This window comes from Colletes gigas, unplaced genomic scaffold (assembly GCF_013123115.1).
Source record: "Colletes gigas isolate AHSC1104 unplaced genomic scaffold, ASM1312311v1 Colletes_gigas_Sc00023, whole genome shotgun sequence".
NCBI classification, from domain to species: domain Eukaryota; kingdom Metazoa; phylum Arthropoda; class Insecta; order Hymenoptera; family Colletidae; genus Colletes; species Colletes gigas.
The window spans coordinates 871,895-881,083 of record NW_025106652.1 but is presented as its reverse complement, the minus strand read 5'-3'; positions in this window follow the sequence as shown (position 1 = coordinate 881,083).

Below are 9,189 nucleotides of genomic sequence, written 5' to 3'. Positions count from 1 at the left end.
TCGCCTGGTTATTATGTAGTTGCAATTTCTCCGGATTAATTGATTCAAATAATCGACGTTCCAGCTTACAACGATGAATTTATGGTTCAACGGAAGTCTGCAAATAATAGAACGATTAGGTTGCACACGGTGCATGGTCCAAGTAAGCTGCCAAGAAGGTAAATATTTTGACTTTTGCTCGGATTATTCATCGAGTCGATGACTAGGATCCTCCAAAATGGGACCAGATTAGCCAATCGATCGATCCGCTGGCGATTGATCATCGCGATTCTGGGCAGCAGACAGCCAGGCATCATAGTCGCATTGACTCATATGTTTCTTACACGTCGCGCATAAATTATCACGATTTTACCTCTTTTCAGAATCGATTCGCGAGTTTCTTTCTGCTCGACCGGGAGTATATTTAGCATAAAAACTGAATACGTTAAAATAGTTGAAATCCATCTCGTTTCGAACAAATGGTGCAGGAGCACGCGTTTCCAGAGGTAATTTCGGTCTCGTTAAACCGAAGAAGCGTACAAATGACGTCGATTAATTCTTCCGCGCGTCGAGAAACGGATCGCGCGTTAGTTTTGCCAACGCTAATCGTCCAAATTCTCGCGAAAATATAAATTTTCCCGTTTAAAAGTCGCCCGGTCGTGCTTTTGTTAAACCGACGCACCGAAATGATTTATCTTGTTCCCGGGGAGACCGCTCGCGAATTCACGTTGCATCGAGCACGTGCACTTTGGAATGCAAATTCCGTCTCCACTTTGCCCGCCAACGAGAAAATTTTCCGCGCGCGGGACGTGCCCGCGATGCTCCCGTCGAATTTATTTTTCTTACGTCGAAATTTAGACGCGACAGTCCGCGGAACGATTGCTTCGACGTTTAGTTTAGTTCACGGTTTCAAGCATTTACGTTTCGACCAATATTTTTTGAAAGATCGAATTTCGTAGTGCCCGAGAAGATCGAATTTTACGACGACTTGATGTTGGGGAAAATCGAATTCTAAAGGTATCATATTTTAGGGAGGAACGAATTTAAGGGCGATTGTGTTTCGAAGCGATCACAACTTAGGGAGATTGAATTTAGAATCGATCGAATTTACGGGGGATTATATTTTGGAAACATCGAATTTCTGGTCGTTGAATGTTGAAACGATCATATTTTGGAAAGATATCATTCTGAAAGGAATAATAAGATGATTGTAATTTATAAAAATCGAATTTCAGGGTCTACTAAAAATAGTTCAATGTCTATAACTGCACGATGTTTTCTCTATCGATTTCTGCAAGGCGTTTGATATAGATAATCATTCAATAATTATATCCAAATTGCAAGCCCTATATACATTCGAATTTACTTGCTTGGCTTTTGAGTTTCATCACGAACAGAAAACAAATTGTTAAGTTCAATAACGCTTACTCTAATGCTATATCTGTATATTCAGGTGTTTCCCAAGGTTCACACCTTGTTTTGTTCGTTAATGATATATCCGAAGCCTTTCGTTTCTGTAAATATTTATTGTATGCGGATAACTTAAAATTTATCATTCCATTAATCATCTTTCCTGTGCGAACTCAATTCAAAATGACCTTACGAGATTAGGTGGATGGTGCAAATCTAATAAATTATACCTTAATCTTAATAAATGCAAAGTTTTCGCAATGGGTATAAAAAATTCTATTTTGGAAACATCGAATTTCGGGTCGTTGAATTTTCGAGCAGATTCAATTTTGTAAATGATTTTCTGTCTGAGTTTCGAAGTAATCACATTTTGAAACGATCATATTTTTGGAAAGATATAATTCTGAAACAAATAACGAGGCGATTTTAGAAAAATCAAATTTCACGGCCTACTAAGAACAGTTCTAACGTTCAACGTCTATAACGGCGCAATAAATAAGTGGACAGAGTTCTGTTTATTTGGCATTTGTTTGAACTGGGTTAACACACTTATAAACTAATAACTTTATCCTTGCACTCGCGGTCCGCTTGCTCCGGTCGTTCCATCGCCAATGGCCGCGTGGTCTTCTCGAGCGTTGCAAATAAAATTAGTCGCAACACGGTTCGTTCAACTGGTCAGTCAAGTTCAAACAGCGTTCGACTTTCAGGACGATCGCATATCGAGTCATTAGTATCGAGTTTCGAGTCCTTTGCGAGTCGGGTATTTCAGTTAATGATTTGTCGAGAGGTTAATTAGCCCGAATGGAGTAGGATTTTGATTTGTCACGGACGAATCGTTGTGAACGAGGGAAATTTCGCGTAAACACACCGTTCGAAAAAAAGGAAAAGAATAAAACACAAGAGCCTAAACTAATCGTCGAAACTCGTTTGCATTAACGCAATCGGGTTATCGATTAGATTCTAAAAATATCCGATAGTTAAATGCGGTTTGCCCTGTTGTAGCAGCTTTCGCGGACCACTTGTCCTTATTTCAATCGCGATGGAGATTCTCAAGATGGCTGTCGAGCGTTTCATCCCTTTATCCCATCGATGTTCGAAACTTTATCAAAGTCGTCTAGAATCGAAATTAATAGACTCGAATCTATAAACTACAGAAATTGTATCGCGATATCATGTTAAATCGACGTTGCAATTACCGAACTGCCAAATTGCACGGTACAATAATTCGGAAATTAATATTCGTACACTGTGCAATCTGCATTTCACTCTAGCGTAATTTTATTCATTACGCGGAAACTAAATACCTTCCTATACATTATCCGTGATTCGCCTATCCAAAGAACAAAAATTATTATCGTAACTTGTTCCTTTCCTCCAAATTAAAGAAGAAAGTTCGAACTTTACACAGATGCGTTTTCAAAGGCGTGCACCTCGAGAAAATGGTAAAAGAAAAGTTTTATCAAACTTACAGGCTAGAACGTACCTGTAAGTTTCATTACGCGGCGTTCGAATAAACAGTGATCGTCGGTGGTTTGGTTTCCAGGGGTTGGTCTTCGATATTTCTTCGAGTTTAACGAAGTTACTATACATTCCCCAGCACCGGAGTTTGACGACGACGCATCGAGGTCGGATTGGCGGAGGCATTTCCCAAAGGAAGGCGGTCGGTTGTAAGAATCTGGCGGAAATTAAAGTTGTACGCCGCAGCTGCGACTTCTCTTATGGAACACGGATCCGTAATATCGAATCCTCGATGGCTCTGAATGAAAGTTGACGTCGACGTTGCTAACTCCATCGCTGGTCCTACTTCCTGGCCGTCCTGGGGGACCCCGGAGACTCGCTCGTTAAGGAAAACCGACTTCCACGATGAACATTTTGGAATCGTGTCCGATTCTGCCATTACTCGATCTCTCGACAAGCACTGCAAACCGGGACGACAATAATAATTCTCTATTTAACCGATTCGTGTATATTCGAGGATGGATTGATACAGAATTTACTTGCTTTGAAAAAGTGAAAAGAAATCCTTTCCTTCGTATTTCATCGTTTGAAGCGACGGCTAAAATTGTAAAGAAATACAATACAAAAATATTGTCTTTTATTATATTAGGTCGTCCACTAAAATTCACAATTTAACAGAAAAGAAACAAAACTTGTCAGTTCAGGGGATTTCTGAAATTTGAAACATACCAACGATTCCTGTAAATTTGAAACGAATAGATATTTTGTCGAAGCTCGAAGTTTGTAATTCACATTGGCATACGGAACGAGATTTTCTTGATCGTGCTTTTGAGCCTGATTGCATGAATATTTTTGTTAGCATATAATAAAACTGATATTATATGAAAATAAAATAATCTCCAGACCTACTCGTGGGCAAACAATTTGAAAATGTCAACGTTTCAATGAAAAGCGATGAAATACGTTTTAATAAAAAATCAAAAAATTTTTGTAGCAACGATACAATGACTTTGTCAAACGAAAGGGAGTTTTTCATAAAATTCCACTATATGTTTAAGATATTTCTTTATGTTGTAGTATAAAAACGTATGGGACAACCTAATACATTTAGATCGACCATATACATTTTTTTACGAAAATATCTTTCAAACTGATGATTTTGTTTGCAATATTAAATCGCCATTGTTCAGATGGAAAGTTTGTGGCACAAAGAAACATCTAAAATACTTGATGCATAAAGCGATACCCTTAGCCGCCGATTACAGGTCCAATCGATGGTCATTGTTAACCCCAAGTGTCTCTGCACAGGTCTCCAAGGAATATTATTATTATTGACGACGTGGAGCTCAGGATCTTTCTTCGCTCCCATTGTTGCCAGTCTACCAAAACTTGTTCCACCATGCCACAAACTGTATCTTTCGTACTCCAAACTTAAACTGCGCTCGGAATTGTAATTCAATTATTAAACTCACGAATTCAACGACGATCGAACGCGACTTCGAATCGCGTCCCGATCGAATCAATCTGAATGAAATTATTTTAGCCAATTAGTACGCCACATTTTCGTTTCAAACTCGCGAGTTTTTCAGTTTCCAATTTTCCTCGATGTACTCCCTGTTACGAACATTTTTTTACTGGGTATTCTTACTTTTCAGAGTATTTCTTCTTTATTCCAGTATATACGTGCAACGTTCAATGATTCGTTTTATGCCGGAGGAATTTAAAAGTTGGAAGTTTCACGATTCACGGAGCCACTCTTTTACATAATGACCACTGGAATAGTAACCCCCGGAAAAAGTGGGAATCAAGTTTCGTGGAAACTCCTTCGGTTTGTAGTAATCGTCGTATCGTTTATTTTCATTGTAACTACATTAATTTTCTCTTATACATAGCTTCATTTTGCTCTCTTGTTCTTCCATCTGATAATTATTACGTACAACGGTGTAACATTTATAATATTTTTTTTATGTATAACCTAACAACGTTTAACGTGACACACAGTGTTCACAGAATTCCTTCTTTTTATCTCACTCATCCCGCACGCACGCACACACTCTCGTATCCTCGATTTATTTTTATGTATATATATATATATTTCTTTTATGTTTTGTTAATACCTCTCCACGTCACATACTTTCGCTCTCGAAACAATTTTCTTCTCCCTCTTTTACAAGGTTCCTTTTCTCAAAGCGAAATCGCCACTTCCGTGTGCAAGTGTGATATACATACATACATATAATATATATCGTTATATAATATATATAATATATAAAATTCAATGTGTATATATATAATATGTCCGGTGTGATACGTGTTATACCATTATATATATTATATACATACATGCACAATCTGTGACTTGTTGCTTACGGTTCTTCCTTAATTAACACGCTAAGACCATCGACTTTGAAAGCGACAAAGTTGAATTTTCTCGTTTAGTTCTTTTTTTCTTCCACCCTCCCCCACCCCCCTCCCCACACCCTTTAACAACTAATAAAGCAACTTTTTTAGCATGCGACTACAGTATGAAAATCTTCCTATCAAAGTGAGCTTTTCCTTCTCGTCGAGCACTCATTCCCGGTTTATTTGAGGTTTGAACATAGAGCTTGGAAATTCTGAACGCATGTTTATTACAACTTTTCTGGATCGATCGACGAACTTGTCGGCATTAATCGGATCGAGTGTCCCGTGGAAAGTCGTTTGTCACCGAAACTAATTGGGTTGTCGCGATTAGAAATTTGAACGGAGCAACGAATCGTCGCAACGAAATGAGTTTGTTTTTTGAAGGATTTTTGGTGGAGAAATAAAGCATCGGAGGCTGTTTGTTGCGCCCCGGAATCGGAGTGTTGGCCCACTTAGGCCGTGTTCGCCCCGTGGAAGCGATCAAAGGACCGACTTTGAAGCGTACTCGAGGGTAAGCCGGGCGTGCTCGGTGCTTCTGTGCACGCGTATTCATCCCCGTTCTTTTCACCGGTTTCCATCTTCGTTCCAAAGCGCACCGAGCCTCGCGGGCTCGCGGTTTTTTCAAGGTGGAACCCGCACCCCTCCCTTGTCGTCACCAAAAAACTGGGAAAAAAAACTCCTTCTACGCGACGCGGAATAATTCAGCCGCCTCTTGCACGCTCGGTCTCTATTTTTAACCCGCGCCGCGAAATAATTTCCAGCCTCTCGTGTGTTTTCCCTTTACGCGCCTTTAGATCGACGGGCAAATTCCTTCTTCCTGTGCTCGCCAGCGTCCACGATGCGCTTTTCGTGCTTCCGGCTGCCCTAAATGGGACTATGGAACACAATTTTTCATCAGTAAATTTTGAAATTTCTAATTTCCAGAAATTAGAATCCTTTTCTTACATGAACTCTGATTTTCTAAGTCTGGAATTGTTATTTAGGAATTTTCTCGATAGATCGCTGACACTTCCAACTACGTTAAAATTAATCTGCCCTAAATGGGACCATGGAATCGCAAATACATATAACTTTCCATCAGTAGATTTTGAAATTGTTATGTTTCTAGAAATTAGAATCCTTCTCTTCCACCTATTCTGGTGTTTAAAATCTGGAATATCGCAATTTCTTAACAAAGGATCAATGATTGAAATATTTCTTTTCTTGAAATTTGTGTATTTTCTCGATTTATTTTTCTATTTTCGAACTTCCCGATTAATCGCTGATACTTTCCTACGTTGAAATTAATCTTGGCGATTAGAGTATTTTCCAAGAAGATTTCAGAACACTCGGAGCCTCGAACGGAAGAGCGAGCGATATTTTTCAGATGACGGTGATCGATAGTAAAGTACTGTGGCCTCAGTGAATCCCATGTGGAGATTACTGGCAGCCTTCATCCTCCTTTCCCATCTATTCTCGACGTTTCGCGCGTCTCTTTTCCGTATCAGTTTGAAGGAAATCGATTCGCCTTTCGCTTTTTCCCCTCTTTAAGCGGATCCACTGTTTTCAGTAGTACAACTCCACATTTGACGCGACCCTTTTCCTCCCCAAGTGTCTTTTTTCCCCCATCTTTTCCCTTTTTCACCCTAGGAAGAAGCACACCCGTCCCTCTTGGCCTCTTTGCGACCTCCACCACCTGTTTCTCCATTTGCATTTTTATTTCTTCGAACCGGCTCTATCATCCCCCTTCTCCCTTCTCGAATTAATTAAAGAAATCCATCCTTGTCACTTAATTCCGTTAGTTTTCTTCGAACACGTATTTTCCTTCCGTGTTTAATAATCATAACCAGAGATAAACGATCACGATTCTTTTTTGCCATCCCCTCTCGCCTTACATTTTTCAAACTTTCTCCAGGCTTTCGTCTTTTTGGATGGTTAATTAGAACGACGAAGGACACGTAATCGAGATTAATTTTCACCCCCCTCGTTCCTCCGTTCCTGCCTACCAATTTTTTAATCGTCTTGCCTCGTCCGACAGCGAATTAAATCGTTCGTCTACGTTAATTTTTAACTCGTTACGAGAAAATAATTTCCTTGGAAAACAATCCCAGGGTTACGAAGTGCCTGATTTCGAAAGTGAACGACAAATACGAACGATCGAGATTAACGTTCCACTCGGAGAAAAAGTGTACATCGAGCGGCGGGGGTTGGCAATTATCAGGACGTAAATTGATAAATTCTTAATTATTCGAGCGGGAAGAGCCACGGAATAAATTTCACGGAATTGGTTTTTGGCGCTTGTTCACCGTAGTCCCGGGGTCTATATATCGGTAACATGCAGGACACTCGAAACGCATCGGTGCCGAACGAAATAACCGTGAATGGTCACCGAAACGAAACTGCTCGGCCGCGCGTTCACGCACGAGCGAGTTATTTAATTAGCGAAATAACCGCGCGCGATTTTTGCGTTTTCATTTTCGTTTTGTCTTTCTCTTTTTTTTCTCCCCAACAATTTCACCGTACCTTCGTCACTTTATTTCCCATGCTCTATTTTCAATCGATCTCTTGCCCCCCTCTTTACTTCCAACTTATCGATATCGTTAATGAATTTTTCTCCGATTGATTCCCAATTGCGCTTCCATCGCGTTTAAGCTCGTTAGTTTCATTTATTAATCGAATTCCTATCCTTCGCTCGCCTCTGTTCTCATTGATTTTTGTTCGTTTCCCGTTTCGTGGGTCGGAACGAATAAAAGAACGATCCGCGACCCGATCTCTCGCTATCCTCGATGCTTAAGCGTACTCGTTTCCGTCGAAATTCTTAGGCCTGTCGAGTTTGAGAAGCGATTCTATAGCGAAAAATATATGTATATATATATATATATATGTATATGTATATGTATATGTATATAGTATCTTTATCAATTACTTTGTTTTGGGTTTCGTGGTTCGTTAGAGGCTTAGAGCCGTACTCCCTAGTCGCTAGGCTTAAAGAAACCGAATGTTTGGATTTGCGTCGTTGTATCTTCGCGTACGACTAACGAACCGAAGAATCGATATCGCTGAAACATGAAAAATGCCGGAAAATATACGGGTAACGAAGTCCCTTTACGCGTCGTGTACTTTAAAGAAAATATTTCTTCGTCGAAGCGTCGCATGTAAAAAGTAAAAGGATCGAAAGTTATCGAGCTGTTTCGGTACGGGTTTTACAGCGAAAACGGGATAGATTTCAGGTCGGTTTTCACGCTATTTTCCAGCGATATTCGCGAAACTGTGATTTTTCAGGGACGCCTCTCCGTTACTGTTGACGTCCCGAACGCATCGATCGCGATGAATTATGCACTATAAACTGCACGCGCAGGAACAAACTATCTAAAGACAAATATTGACCCATTTCGGCTCACGGGTATCCATAGATTCAACGCGCTCTACCGCCGTTCACAAACATTTAATAATATATTTAGAAACTTTAAATATATTGCACTTTAGTTTCTAATTTCTTTCGACGATCGTAAAAATGAATTTTTTGAGAAAACAAAGTTCAGACCTCCATACCGTTGCTGTACAAAAAATTAATTCTCAATATACAATTTAAAAATATCAGGTGTTTAGTTAATATTGAATTAAAAATTTATTTATTTATCAACAGAAGGATGCTCTACGCCTTTGGAACGGTTTAATTGTTAAAAAAATTTGTCAGAGAAACTGGAAGTGGCTCTGATTGATTGCATTAATCCAATGATCGGTAATTAGGGAGATTCAGAGCGATAGTTAGTAGATGGGGGACGCGTTTTCCTCCGTGGACGCGCCGAGCCGACAAAAATGGGCGCGTTTCGCATCGAGGCACTAATCCTAACATTAAGTTTTCAAGACAATACGCATGGGTAATTAGCTAATGATATGTGAAGGACGTGCTTAATCGATAATAAGAGGGTTGCGTTGGACGCTATAATAGCGCATACG